General features: G+C 41.7%; 1 long non-coding RNA gene across 2 annotated transcripts in view; it reads right to left on the bottom strand.

Annotated features, from left to right (window-relative positions):
* LOC135097702 (uncharacterized) overlaps positions 1-14,182 on the bottom strand; it is a 55,558-nt gene extending 41,376 nt beyond the window's left edge. Inside the window, exons 1-2 of one of the 2 annotated variants that reach the window (XR_010265996.1) lie at positions 14,054-14,182; positions 12,951-13,527 (exon numbers count right to left, since the gene is read on the bottom strand). This is a non-coding gene — a long non-coding RNA (uncharacterized LOC135097702). Of the gene's footprint in view, positions 1-12,950; positions 13,559-14,053 lie in introns of both variants that reach the window. The other variant, XR_010265997.1, reaches the window with a different exon arrangement.
* Positions 14,183-15,272: the final 1,090 nt, after the last annotated feature.

The raw sequence follows: 15,272 nt of genomic DNA, 5'->3' as shown, positions 1-15,272 counted from the left end.
AGAGAGAGAGAAGAGAGAGAGAGAGAGAGAGAGAGAGAGAGAGAGAGAGAGAGAGAGAGAGAGAGAGAGAGAGAGAGAGAGAGAGAGAGAGAGAGAGAGAGAGAGAGTTAGAAACAAAACCTTAACTCTGAAATAATGTAGACAACTGAAAAATAAACAAAAAATATCGCACAATTTGAAACTGACAAAAAACAAAAAAAAAACTTCAGGTAAGGAAACTTCAATCCGGTAAGAATAAAGAAGGGAAGAATTTTCTGGGCGAGGGGAAAAAAATAATGCAAGACTGAAAGGAGAGTTACTTTGGTACTGATGAGAGAGAGATGGAAGAAGGATTGAAGAGAAAGCAACCAATAAACAAAGAGAAATGTAATCTAATCTAATGAACTACGAGAGAAACTTATAGTCAGAGAGAGAAAAGTACTGATGAGGGAGAGATGGAAGGATTGAAGAGAAGGCAACCAATAAACAAACAGAAATCTAACCTAACCTAGTGAACTACGAATGAGAAACGTATAGTCACAGAGAGAGAGAGAGAGAGAGAGAGAGAGAGAGAGAGAGAGAGAGAGAGAGAGAGAGAGAGAGAGAGAGAGAGAGAGAGAGAGAGAGAGAGAGAGAGAGAGAGAGAGAGAGAGCACTAGAGTAGATATTCCGAAATCTGAGAATGAGAGATAGTACAATTTGCCTGACAGATGCTCGTGTATTTGGAGAGAGGAAGTGAAGCACATCCCTACAGACTGAGCAGCAGCAATCACCCGCCCCATTCAAGCACAAGTGTAAGGAAAGAATGAGCGGATACACAGTGACACCTGTTATGTGGGGTAGGTGTCGGGACAGGACAGCCGCAAGTTGTAGGTACATGTACAGACTGTGGTTTCTATATTAAGGCCAGCAAGAAACGAATACTGCCGTGGCAGACCCTGAGCGCGTGGCTGCCTCGGAAGCACCAGCCAGACTGAGGATTACAGGGTTGCCAAGCGTGCAATAAATGGAGGTACAAAATGAAACATGGTACGGTATATTACATATCCACAACACCCAGACTGTGAAGGTGGGGAGATCCATGGCGCACTTGGTGTAGTAAAGGCCCTATTCAGACATGACTGGCCAGGTTCTCCAGAGAACTTCTCTTGTTAACAATGTAGGAAGCTAGTCAATCTGCCACTACAACCATGAAAACACCCTTAAAGATCCGTGGCACTTCAGGTGAAGACGTTTGGAAGTAGTCAGGACGCTGGCAAGGGTGTTTACGAATATGGTCTTAAAGCTGGTGCACAATTCTGATATAAGAGCATGAGAGCATAAGAAAATAAAAAAAAGTTGTAAGGAACTGTGTACAAATAGTATCGTGCAGCAAAGTCCATAGTCATTAGATTTCTTTAAGATATCAGATGAATTCCTGGATGAATATTGCAGGTGGTAAGCTTTATTAAGTGCTCAAGAGCTGCCTTGTGTGGACTGACTGACCTTTTGCAGGCTCCTTACTTTATGTTACGTTGTTAAACCTTTCAAGGGACCTTTTCGCTGCCAATTTGTTTTTCTCATTATTATGCAATGATAATATTAACTCATTATTTTTTTTTTGTTTTCAAGATGGATAAAAAGAATATAAGAAATTTAAAATATTATTTTTATCCGACATGTAACTGAAATTCCATTGTTAAAATATTTTTTTTTATTTTTAGCGAGGAGCAACGAGGCAAACTTTTAATATAAATAGACATCTGTGTTTTTGTTCTGCCGTACAAACAACAAATTTAGTGTTCCGGGGTAGAAGCAGAGCAGAGTGCGTCCCTTAACCTTTCTTTGTGCATTGACTTCCCGTGAAGTATTTGACTGAAGTGCCAGGAGGCAGTGGTGGAGTGCGAGGTTATCCAGATGGGAAATATAAATGAAACTAGTCATAATTATCACACAGCTGCCTGGAACAAAGGCACTGGGAGGAAAACTGTTGAAACAAGACAAAACTAAAGTATCTGCGTAGAGTCTGACAAATTATATCAGTTTTATTTTTCTGAGACAAGAACGAAATGAAAAGCGAAATCAAGAGCTCCGCGAGTGTTGATAAATAACGAAAATCAAGGCGAATAAAAATAAAGTAAAGATAAAGTGGAAAAGCCTCAATAGTACAAAGAGAAAACACGTTAGCAATGTGTTACGTAAGGCTTTCAAATATACGATAATGAGAACCTTTTTAATACGAGGCGGAAAACTCGTCACAGCACATCCGTGGAGACGAGGTTAAGCAGAGGAGCCTCGGAGAGAGATTAAAGAGGTTAGTGACAGGATGAGCAACTCCCTGGATGAGAGGACATCATTACACAACCGTGAAGGGAAGCGCGCCAAGACATCCAACAACATATTACTTTTTCTAGCATATTTCTATGTAAGTGTGTACGAAGGACAAAAAAAAAGTTATGATTCCTATAGGGTAAAAAATAAAAAGTATCCAAAATTTGAAAAGTGTTTTAATTGTATTCTTGATAATCGCCAGTTCCCTTGAGATCTTCATAATAGAACAACCAGTAACCATCACTGTGTTAGAAATATTGCTGAATCACAGGACTGACCGTGACTTCTGTTCCTAGATGCAATTACTTTTCTAACTGAAGGAGGAGAGAGAGAGAGAGAGAGAGAGAGAGAGAGAGAGAGAGAGAGAGAGAGAGAGAGAGAGAGAGAGAGAGAGAGAGAGAGAGAATGTGTGTAAAGGAAGTGGCGGAAGATAGAGAAGTTTGGGATAGTTAAGGATGGTTAAGGATGGTGACAAATGCTGCCCGGCAGGTGACAATTGGAAGACGCAGCTCGGAGGGAGAGGAGAAGCCATTAGCAGAGGTACACAGTGATCCGTTACTGGAGGGGAAGGTGAACTGATCCGCTGTCGCCCAAAGGAAACAAACCATTGACAAGAAATCCAGCGTTCCCTCTCTTGCCATCTGCTCCTGTGCTGGCCAGACGTCACCTGGGACACAACCCTGACGCAATGTGCTGTTTCAGAGACCTTACAGAAATGCACACAGGAGAAATCATATTTGAAGACAATAAAAGCATACAGCATAACGGCTATCCCAGGGACCCTATAAAAATACACAGCAGAACTTCCTTTTTTCCAGGCTTTACAAAAACGTACAGAGCAAAATAATTATTAGGAAAAGACTATAAAACTGCACACACCAGAACTCATTATTTCAGAGGCACTACATAAACAACGAAGTATAACTATTTGGAAAAATCCCTGTAACCTCACTACATATTTGGAAATTATACTATGAACCTAAGAGCTTAAGAAGCCAAAACAACAGTCAACAGGTCACAATTCCAAACTACGCCTCAGTCTCCAAGTCTTCCCACACAAGCATAACCTGAGTTCAGGCACGTGTAGCCAGTCCACGCCAGGGATTACAGCACCAGCCATCACCTGCAGCCCTTCACGTCCGCCTCAGTCCAGACGCGTCGGGGCAAGAGGTGCTCAGTTGGCCTTTCAAGACAGTAATACCACTAACGATGCATAACACCCACACCACAGCGGCCCCACTCCACGTGCCTCTGATCTATCCCTCAATTGGCTTTACACACAATTAACTCCGCTCACTGCTACCCGCTACTAATCCAGCCAATCCCTTCACTGCTTAATAAGACAGACCCGTTCATAACCGCCCCTCTTCACCCTGCCGGTGTCTATCAACCCCTGTGTAGAGGAGAGGGACAAGGCAGAGGTAATAGAGGTAAGGGTAGCATGTAACACAGGCCCCATAGCAGATACAACCTTCGTAGAGCGCTGGAGAGAGGCAGTGAGGAGGATAACGAGGCCTAACACACTCTTGAAGGGAACCTGAGAGGGGGACACAGTAGGTGTGTGGATCACAGGGCACGCCAGCCGGTACAGGGGGCCAGTGACGCGTGCTGTGGGGACTGACTCCTGGCGGCCTGACAGACTCACTGGTGCTAATTAGGTGAAGGGTGACCATGTTAGGAAGTTACATTACTATTAGTTCTTATAATATTCTTTTGCTGCTACCAGTGTTGTTGCTGCTGTTGTTTTTATTATTATTATTATTATTATTATTATTATTATTATTATTATTATTATTATTATTATTATTATTATTATTAACATTATTATTATTAGTAGTATCATTATTATCATTATCATTATTATTAATATTATTATTATTATACCACCATCACCACCACCACTACCACACGTTATAATAACAAGCATAACACTATCATAATCACCACTACTGCCATCAATACCACAACATAACAATCCTTAACACACTCATTAACACCACCATCAACACCAACATCAGCAACACAATCATAATTCTAACACCACCGCCACTCTTCCTACACGCATCCAATCATGACGCTGCGAGACACAAACACCACTCTATGTTTCCCTTCCCTGTCACATTTCCTTACCCTTCCCTCGCAATGTATTCCTTTCTCTATCACACTCCCTCACTCCCTTCCCCTCCCCCAGCATAGCCGCCTCCCCAACAGGTTGTCTGGACCATTACTTTGTTTAATCTCGTGTCAATGTCACACACAGGAGTTTCTTGTTTTCTCCTCCCACCGACCAAGTCTCCCGGGAACTGCTATTGTAAGGCATGGAATCCTCCTTTATCCCGCTTTTTTTATGTACTCTTCAGATTTATTCATGTCTGGTGAGGTCCGGCGGTGACTACACCATGTACGCTACACGTCTGTCTCTTATAGGTTTCCTCAGTGTAGGCGAAGATAAATTACATTGATAACCCCGAACCTTGTAACAAACTCCATATTATCTCTTAGATTGTGTGTGTGTGTGTGTGTGTGTGTGTGTGTGTGTGTGTGTGTGTGTGTGTGTGTGTGTGTGTGTGTGTGTGTGTGTGTGTGTGAATTGAATTGAATTGCATTGAATTGAATTTATTGAGTAAGCTCAGACTTTATATAAAAGTATGGAGCACAGCTCTCCAGCAAAATAATACAAACATTATATACAGAATTATAAACAGAATGTGCATAATATTATACAAGAAAAAAAATACATACAAATGAAATACACTGTAAGCAATGGCAAAAAAAATGTATTAAAAAAAGTGTATGCATATATAATGATACATACTGTTACTAATTAAGAAATTAGAAAAACTATTGAGGTGTTTTGCACAATGAGCTCAAACATGCGTAGCACCATCCTCAAAAACAAAGATAATTTCTTCATCACACTTGAACTTGTACTTTGCATGAACAAAACATATTTGAATTGTGTTGGCCTATTTATGTAATAATTTGGTATGTACATATTACGTAACCTAACAGTGTGTGTGTGTGTGTGTGTGTGTGTGTGTGTGTGTGTGTGTGTGTGTGTGTGTGTGTGTGTGTGTGTGTGTGTGTGTGTGTGTGTGTGTGTTTTATGTAGGAAGGACACTGGCCAAGGGCAACAAAAATCCAATAAAAAAATATGCCCACTGAAATGCCAGTCCCATAAAAGGGTCAAAGCAGTGGTCAAAAATTGATGAATAAGTGTCTTGAAATCTCCCTCTTGAAGGAATTCAAGTCATAGGAAGGTGGAAATACAGAAGCAGGCAGGGAGTTCCAGAGTTTACCAGAGAAAGGGATGAATGATTGAGAATACTGGTTAACTCTTCCGTTAGAGAGGTGGACAGAATAGGGGTGAGAGAAAGAAGAAAGTCTTGTGCAGCGAGGCCGCGGGAGGAGGGTAAAAAAACAAAACAACCCTCACGTAATTCTCCGTGTCTCATCTCTTTCTTGCATTTGTGCGTCTTTCTCACAACAGTAACTTGTGTATTATGTGTAAGGTATATTAATTTTCGTCTCCGTGATGGAAATAACATAAGCCAGCCACAAAATTCACCTTCTCATCTCTTTCTTACACTTGTATCTTTTTTTCAGTATCACTTCAGTAAAGGTTCTCTGTGTGGTAAACCTGAACTGTATTGCTTCTCTGTGCTGGTCACGTCACGAGCTGAAATAACTCAAATGCCATGTTAACTATCCAGGCTGCTTCTCTTTCCCACACTTCTAGTTTTGTCAGTCTCCTTCACAATGGTTCTGTGTGGTAAACAAAACAATGTTATTTCTCTGTCGTCAAAAGAAAAACAAATGTCACGTAATTTTCCGTGTCATCTTTCTCTCATGCTAGCTTTTATATTTTTTCTATCTTATGTATTTATTCATTATTGACCACTCATTACTACCACACTAACTCACACTCACTACTCCATGCATGACCTCAGCGTACCTGATTTTTCTACCTTACCTTATAATTAGCAGCCTCTAAAAATAAACCACTACCACATTTATTTCAGCCTGGTGGAGTCACAGGCGCGGGTGTCGCTGATCCCCGGCCGTGTGATCACCCTTTTTATTTCACGAATAATATGTAAAAGTTATTTGCAAAATCTCAATTTTGATCCGATTTAATTATTCACGAGAATATTATTTGATCTCACTTTAAATACTTCATAGCAAAATAGCCTCCCTGTAAAATAAAATTAATGAACATATTTATATTTGGCAGCGATACGGAACACATTATTTCTGCCTAAACTTTTCAGTCATGGCGTCTGGCGCTCTACGTATGTCCGGCTGCCTATCTGATTGACCGGCTAACAGACTGACTGACTGGCTGAGTGACGATTAAATGACGGACTAACTGACGGACTTGATGACTGCCATTAGTACCAAAAAAAGAAAAAAAAAAGCCTTCTCCCTCAGAGATCTCCATTCTTGGAGACTTCAATGTTCACCACCAGCTTTGGCTTTCCTCTCCCTTCACTGACCATCCTGGTGAACTAGCCTACAACTTTGCTATCTTCCATGACCTAGAGCAATTGGTGCAACACCCTACTCGTATTCCTGACCGTCTTGGAGATATGCCCAACATTCTTGACCTTTTCCTGACCTCTAATCCTTCTGCTTATGCTGTCATCCTTTCTTCTCTGTTGGGCTCCTCCGATCACAATCTCATATCTTTATCTTGTCCTATCGCTCCAATCCCTCCTCAGGATCCCCCTAAGCGAAGGTGCCTCTGGCGTTTTGCCTCTGCTAGTTGGGGGGACCTGAGGAGGTATTTTTCTGATTTTCCTTGGAATGACTACTGCTTCCGTGTCAGAGACCCGTCTTTGTGTGCTGAGCGCATAACAGAGGTGATAGTATCTGGCATGGAGGCGTACATTCCTCACTCTTTTTCTCGTCCTAAACCTTCTAAACCGTGGTTTAACACAGCTTGTTCTCGTGCTATACATGATAGAGAGGTGGCCCACAAAAGGTACTTAAGCCTTCCATCACCAGAATCTCATGCACTTTATATTTCTGCCCGGAACCATGCCAAGTCTGTTCTCCAACTAGCCAAAAACTCCTTCATTAACAGAAAATGTCAAAACCTTTCAAGATCTAACTCCCCTCGTGATTTCTGGCATCTAGCCAAAAATATCTCCAATAACTTTGCTTCTTCTTCTTCTTTCCCTCCTCTATTTAAACCAGATGGCACCACTGCTATCACATCTATTTCATAAGCTGAACTCTTCGCTCAAACCTTTGCTAAAAACTCTACCTTGGACGATTCTGGGCTTGTTCCTCCCTCTCCTCCACCCTCTGACTACTTCATGCCACCTATTAAAATTCTTCGCAATGATGTTTTCCATGCCCTCGCTGGCCTAAACCCTCGGAAGGCTTATGGACCTGATGGGGTCCCTCCTAATGTTCTCCGAAACTGTGCCTCCGTGCTTGCACCTTGCCTAGTCAAACTCTTTCAGCTCTGTCTGTCAACATCTACCTTTCCTTCTTGCTGGAAGTTTGCCTACATTCAACCTGTTCCTAAAAAGGGTGACCGTTTTAATCCCTCAAACTACCGTCCTATTGCTTTAATTTCCTGCCTATCTAAAGTTTTTGAATCTATCCTCAACAAGAAGATTCTTAAACATCTATCACTTCACAACCTTCTATCTGATCGCCAGTATGGGTTCCGTCAAGGCCGCTCTACTGGTGATCTTCTGCCTTTCCTTACTGAGTCTTGACCATCCTCTTTTAGAGATTTTGGTGAAACTTTTGCTGTTGCCTTGGACATATCAAAAGCTTTTGATAGAGTCTGGCACAAAGCTTTGATTTCCAAACTACCCTCCTACGGTTTCTATCCTTCTCTCTGTAACTTCATCTCAAGTTTCCTTTCTGACCGTTCTATTGCTGCTGTGGTAGACGGTCACTGTTCTTCTCCTAAATCTATTAACAGTGGTGTTCCTCAGGGTTCTGTCCTGTCACCCACTCTCTTATTATTATTCATTAATGATCTTCTAAACCAAACTTCTAGTCCTATCCACTCCTACGCTGATGATACCACCCTGCATTTTTCCACTTCTTTTCATAGACGTTCAACCCTTCAGGAGGTAAACATATCACGCAGGGAAGCCACAGAACGCTTGACTTGTGATCTTTCTAAAATTTCTGATTGGGGCAGAGCAAACTTGGTATTGTTCAATGCCTCAAAAAATCAATTCCTCCATCTATCAACTCGACACAACCTTTCAGACAACTATCCCCTCTTCTTCAATGACACTCAACTGTCCCTCTCTTCTACACTGAACATCATCGGTCTGTCTTTTACTTATAATCTGAACTGGAAACTTCACATCTCATCTCTAGCTAAAACAGCTTCTATGAAGTTAGGTATTCTGAAACGTCTCCGCCAGTTTTTCTCACCCCCCCAGCTGCTAACTCTGTACAAGGGCCTTATTCGTCCATGTATGGAGTATGCTTCACATGTCTGGGGGGGGGTTCCACTCATACTGCTCTTCTAGACAGGGTGGAATCAAAAGCTTTTCGTCTCATCAACTCCTCTCCTCTAACTGACTGTCTTCAGCCTCTCTCTCACCGCCGCAATGTTGCATATCTAGCTGTCTTCTACCGCTATTTTCATGCTAACTGCTCTTCTGATCTCGCTAACTGCATGCCTCCCCTCCTTCCGCGGCCTCGCTGCACAAGACTTTCTTTCTCTCACCCCTATTCTGTCCATTTCTCTAACGCAAGAGTTAACCAGTATTCTCAATCATTCATCCCTTTCTCTGGTAAACTGTGGAACTCCCTGCCTGTTTCTGTATTTCCACCTTCCTATGACTTGAATTCCTTCAAGAGGGAGGTTTCAAGACACTTATTCATCAATTTTTGACCACTGCTTTAACCCTTTTATGGGACTGGCATTTCAGTGGGCATTTTTTTTATTAGATTTTTGTTGCCCTTGGCCAGTGTCTTTCCTACATAATACAAAATAAATAAAAATAAATAAATAAATAAATAAATAAATAAATAAAGCCTGTTAAACTATTAGTAATCATGAAAACTCTTGCAAACCCCGATAACTGCCACTGGAGTCCTTTAGGAGTCGCAGAAACGAGAATGAGATATATATATATATATATATATATATATATATATATATATATATATATATATATATATATATATATATATATATATATATATATATATATATATATATATATATATATATATATATATATATATATATTTTTTTTTTTTTTTTTTTTTTTTTTTTTTGAGGATTGAGTGTGTGTGTGTGGGTGGGTGGGTGTGGATGTGCAGTCAGTCAGTCAGTCAGTCAGTCAGTCTCTCTCTCTCTCTCTCTCTCTCTCTCTCTCTCTCTCTCTCTCTCTCTCTCTCTCTCTCTCTCTCTCTCTCTCTCTCTCTCATACAAATATATAAATAATCCTCAACTAACACCCACTTATTTTCATGCTCCCCTCTGTGTGCACACACACACACACACACACACACACACACACACACACACACACAGACACACACACACAAACCAGACACACACACACACACACACAACTTTCCTCGTTAGCTCCGGGACACAATGTTCAGGCCACTGTCGCCTCCACCTCGTGTGCTTAATGAACACAATGGGTAGCACAGTTCAGTGATTTTCTCCGTTCATTATGAAGGAAGTGTTGCAAGCCCTGCTATTGATTCCCTGCCGCCGAGGGACCGCTGCTGACTCCCCCGCTGCTGCCACCGTGACTTGACAACCCCTCGCCACCCCGCACTTCAGCAGCCCCGCGTCACAGTTCGCCTGTCACGTTCAGCGAGGTCTCCATTCTTAAACGCTTTGCTCTCTCATAAGGACTGTTTTCAATGACCACTGAGTTAGTTAATTCGGTCGAAACGTTTAGAAATATGGTTCCGATGTGATTCTGTGATTTTTCATTTATTTATTTATTTATTTTTTTTTTTTTACGTTTTTATTCGTGTTGATATTTTAATCTTCCGACGTATTTTTCATGCCTTCACTTCAAATAAAATCAAAAGCACAGCACTTCCTTGAAAAAACACATCGATAAAAATTACCTCCCTTCCGTCAAACAAGACAGCACCTGCGTTACATAAGCCAGTCACTCCCCACCCCCTGTCGCCTTCTGTCTGGACTCCTGAGTGTCGGTTCTCTTCATCTGCGTGGCATTAAGTAAAGTACTCCATATGATGCGTGCTGCCTGCATGGTGGTGTTATCAAGCCAACACCAGCAGGTTAACACGCACGCACGCACGCACCCGCACGCACACACAAACGTCAAGTCTTGAGTGTCTGTGCACGTGCTTGGGAAGAACGCACGGTCGAGGTCACTGGCATCTCTATTCACCTCATGACTCTCATGTTTTTTTCTCCTCCTCCGTTCTCTTCTCCTATGCTTTTTTTTTTTTTTTTAAAAAATTTTAAGCTAAAAACAAGACGACTTAACACGCACGCACGCACGCACACACACACACACACACACACACACACACATATATATATATATATATATATATATATATATATATATATATATATATATATATATATATATATATATATATATATATATATATATATATATATATATATATATATATATATATATATATATATATATATATATATATATATGTCATCTCTTATGGTGGAGGCAAAGCAGGTGTGACAACGAGATCATGAACAGAATCAACACACGCTGCTTCTGACACTAATACACTCCTCTGTTGCATCAGCGATCTTTTAGTTTATCTCTTACCAGAGACGCAGGCCGGGCAGGTGTGACAACGTCATGAACAGAATCAACACACACAAAGCTTCTGACACACGCTACACACACTGATTTGAATAAGCGATGTTTTTGGTTCGCTCATTAGTCACAGAGACTCCTCTACATCTCGGAGTAAAACACAGAAGCCTGCCAGGTGAGACGTCGAGATCATGAACTGAAGCAACGCACACGCTGCTTATGACACGCCAGCCACACGCATTTCTCTCCATAAGCAATCTTTAAATTCGTTTTTTAATCATAGCGACTCTTCCTTATCTCTTAGTAGAAAACGCAGGCCGGCAGGTGTGTCCTTGTACCGTCTTGGGATACTGCCGCCTGCCTCGGACCCGCCAGCTGCGACTCAAGCAGTTTCTAAGGAACATATCAAAACAGAGTCTAAGTGGAGGCCGCCTCTCCCCCTTGCTAAGCCGCAGGGCAGGACGGGGAACACGCGGACCCTCTTGTTTCATTATTTACGCCGCACAAGACATGCCAGGGGTTGGGAAAATGTTTTAAAATGTAAGAGTATTGTGTGTCTTGTGAATCCCCAAAACTCCGCCCACTGACATGCTGGAGGTAGTAGAAGTGATGGTGGTGGTGGTGGTGGTAAGGACTATACAGGTACTGTGTAGATTATGTATTGAAAGTACACTGCTAGTATTGCTGCTGCTGCGATTACTACTACTACTAACATTAATACTTCAACAACAACTACTACTACTTCTGCTATTACCATCATTATAAACCAGAATCAAACTACCTTCGTGTTTACACATAAAAACAACAAAACGAAAAGTCCCAGACACCAAGACCAGTTCCAGGTGTGTCATGGTATTCCTTCACTGAACTAATTCAACTCATAGGAAGATAAATAAGAAATAATGGAGATCCTCCTGGTGTTGACTAGAGATTAAAGAGAAAAAATGTGTCTTAAATAAGAAATAATGGGGATCCTTCTGGTGTTGACAAGAGATTAAAGAGAAAAAATGTGGCTTCAATAAGAAAAAATGGAGATCCTTTTGGTGTTGACAATTACAAGAGATTAAAGAGAGAAAATGTGGCTTTACTCGTGCATTAGTGAACTGGACTGAAAAATGGTGAGAGTAAGTACAAAGTCCCTGGCAGCGCGGTCATAATCTTTAGCGACAGCAGAAAAAAAAATGCTGGAAATGAGTATGAGAAGTAAAACACACCACGTACATTCTCTCTCTCTCTCTCTCTCTCTCTCTCTCTCTCTCTCTCTCTCTCTCTCTCTCTCTCTCTCTGTATAATAATTTTTTAAAAAAGTGCAATTCTTGGCTGGTTTTAGCCGAGAATGTGAAGCCGGGAGCGAAGTGCAGCCGGGGTTCCGGGTCTTGTGTCTTTTCATTGCTTCTTCCGTATCTTTATAAGCTTTTCTGTGGCTTCAGTGTACCGTAGGTGTGTGTGCTGGTGAGTATATCTATGGTTTTCATTTGATATTATACTGTTTAATTTGATTACTACTAAGCATGGTACTTCAGCTTAACGATACGTGTAAAAAATATAATTTCCTGGTCTTTATTTATTCATCAAAAGACCGCCCCCCCCCCCACTTCCATGCCGTATGGTCTTCTGTAGCAAACAATGTGACCTTTCCTTAATACTAGGAATTGTTCCGAGTTGTTACCTCACTCGCACGACCAGCGCTATCATAACGGTGTAACAATACTTCCTATCGCAGCCGCAGCCACCCACCAACACAACACTGTAAAGGTGAACAAGAATCATGTACTTCTCATAGCGGCGGCGGCGGTGTGTTGAGGCAGCACTTCCACAGTATACGGGGGAAAAATGGAGATATTTCCTTCCTATCACTACTAACGAGAACAAGAATCATGTACTTACTCTTAGTAGCGGCGGTGGTTATGGCGGTGGTGATGGCGGTGGTGATGGCCGTGGTGGCGGTAGTGATGGAGTGTTAGTGTAACTCAAGCACCGAATTATTATCACACCTATGCTTTTTTCCAACGATCAATAATCATTCGCCATAGTTTCCATAGTTTCATCACTACAACACGCTTAGTGATCCGACTGTATGCGCTGCACCAATACACAGTCTTGATAACACAACATTGCAGTGTTCAGCACAAGAGACTTCCTGGCCACGGTGACAGTTACCATGGCGCCGCTCCGTCACGTGTGTTGAGAGCACTCGCCAGCCTCCTCCACGATGTCTCTCGTTAAAAGAGACTGCATAACCGATACGGTCCTGCACCACACAGTTCACTCCCGAGACTCAGCATCTACTCAGTCCTGGCTGATCATCCACTCTCCCAGACACCTGCGTTATCCGGAATTCCGCGGCCAGGACAAAACTCACGTGCATTCTTCCTCTTACGGCAGATCACTCTCCACGAGACCAGAGGCCCACTGCGTCACGGTGTCGTTTCGTCCCAACTCGTGTACTTGGCGCTGGCTTGTTCTGTAAATACATAGAGGCAGCGGCGTGATATCTGTCCAAGAAATTGTATACACACGAATGTATCATAATTTTACATACTAATATAGTTTTTTTTTTTTTATATGGAAATAAGAGTTATGCTGTAAATAAAGGAGACGTGGACGCTGATAGAGATGAGCATGAACAGTGAGTGACGCAGTGAAGCAGCTCGAGCGTTTCAGCTCGTAACCAACCTGTGAGTAATTAACATGACTCACAAAAACAAAGATGAGGTGACGCAGGAACATTGCTGTTTACAGTGAGACAGAGTGAGATGGAGGGAAGAAATTGCGGTAGAACTGTAAAGGATGGGAGTCACTAAGGAAGATGCAATGGACAGAAACAACTGGAGAAGACTCGTACAAGGAGCCAACCCCTCACTCTAAGAAACGGCGATAGGAGAAGCAATATTGTTATCTGGTGCGCAAGACTCATCAGTATATAGGAAGAATAAACTGCAGAAGACCTGTATACTTATACAACTATTTGTGGTAAGCTACATACGTACATTTACGCCACACACAATCATATCAGCCTCGTCCCTTGAGTCTCGCGCTGCCAAGATGATTCGTCTCAGGATTCAGTTCCAAGTGCCGTCCATCGAGAGATCTGCGACGTCACAAGAGATTAAGGAAGGTCAGGCAAGAGAGGGATGGATAGGTAGTGTAGGACAGGCTGGTTGTGAGATGGCTAGGACAGAGTGGAGAATAACCTGGATAGGGGACAAGGCAAGGGAGGAGAGAAAGGGATGACTAGGCAGGAGGATGACAGGTTGGGTGTGGGGATAGCTGGGTGGGGATGGGAAGGAGTGGAAAAAGAATGGTTGGGTGCAAGAAGACGCCAGTACGAGTATGTGGAAGAATTATTGTGTGTGTGTGCGTGTCAAAATTAATCAAATCTAACGTGAGTTTCTATACTACTTTGTTTCATTATGCTTTATATGATCACCAGAGAGACTTTACCCGTTAATATTTCACAATTGTGTGGTGGAGCTTCACTACTGGAGGCGTGAAAAGTTTACCTCCTCACTACTCAGAATAATTAAATATAACATGACTTTTTATGCCACACTGTATGTTACCTTATATGAACACTGCTATTGTCTCCCTCTTAATACTCTGTGAGGTAAGTGTGTGGTGGAGATTCATCAGTGGAGGCGTAGAATGGTTAAGCTCCACACCACTCCCACTAATCAAATTTAACATGACTTTTTGCACTTTTTTCTACGTTCTAATACGTTTATAAAATCACTAGACTTTATTTTTCGTCTCAGTAGTTCATGTTAGGTAAGTGCGAGGCGGGCATTCACTAGTAGGGGAGACTTCTCAACCACTTCATATATTACAATTCTTTCTGAAGCAGCGTTAATAAACTCACCACACACTTGACTTTTCCTGACTGGTTCGTATCGATATTAAGTTAAAGTAAGGCAGAAATTCATTGGTGACAGGAGCTTCCTCAGTCGCCTCGCCACTGCAGTACAGGCAAGAACTTTTAAGCTTAATTTAAAAAAGCCCTCTTTAACTTTTTACACGAGTTTCTAGGCTACGTTTATAATGTTGACCTTATGTTTTATTTACTTTATTTATTTATTTTTTTTTATTGTTTCATTGTAAGAGGCAGAATCTCAGCTTAATTTAACACAAGTACCTTCTTTTTTTTCCACACAAGACTTTTTCAGCGACGTTTATGAATATTCATCAACAAACACCCAAACAGTTTTTCTT

Source organism: Scylla paramamosain, unplaced genomic scaffold (genome assembly GCF_035594125.1).
Source record: "Scylla paramamosain isolate STU-SP2022 unplaced genomic scaffold, ASM3559412v1 Contig29, whole genome shotgun sequence".
NCBI lineage: Eukaryota > Metazoa > Arthropoda > Malacostraca > Decapoda > Portunidae > Scylla > Scylla paramamosain.
Note: the sequence above shows the minus strand (reverse complement) of the source record. Positions and strands in the feature narration are given on the sequence as shown.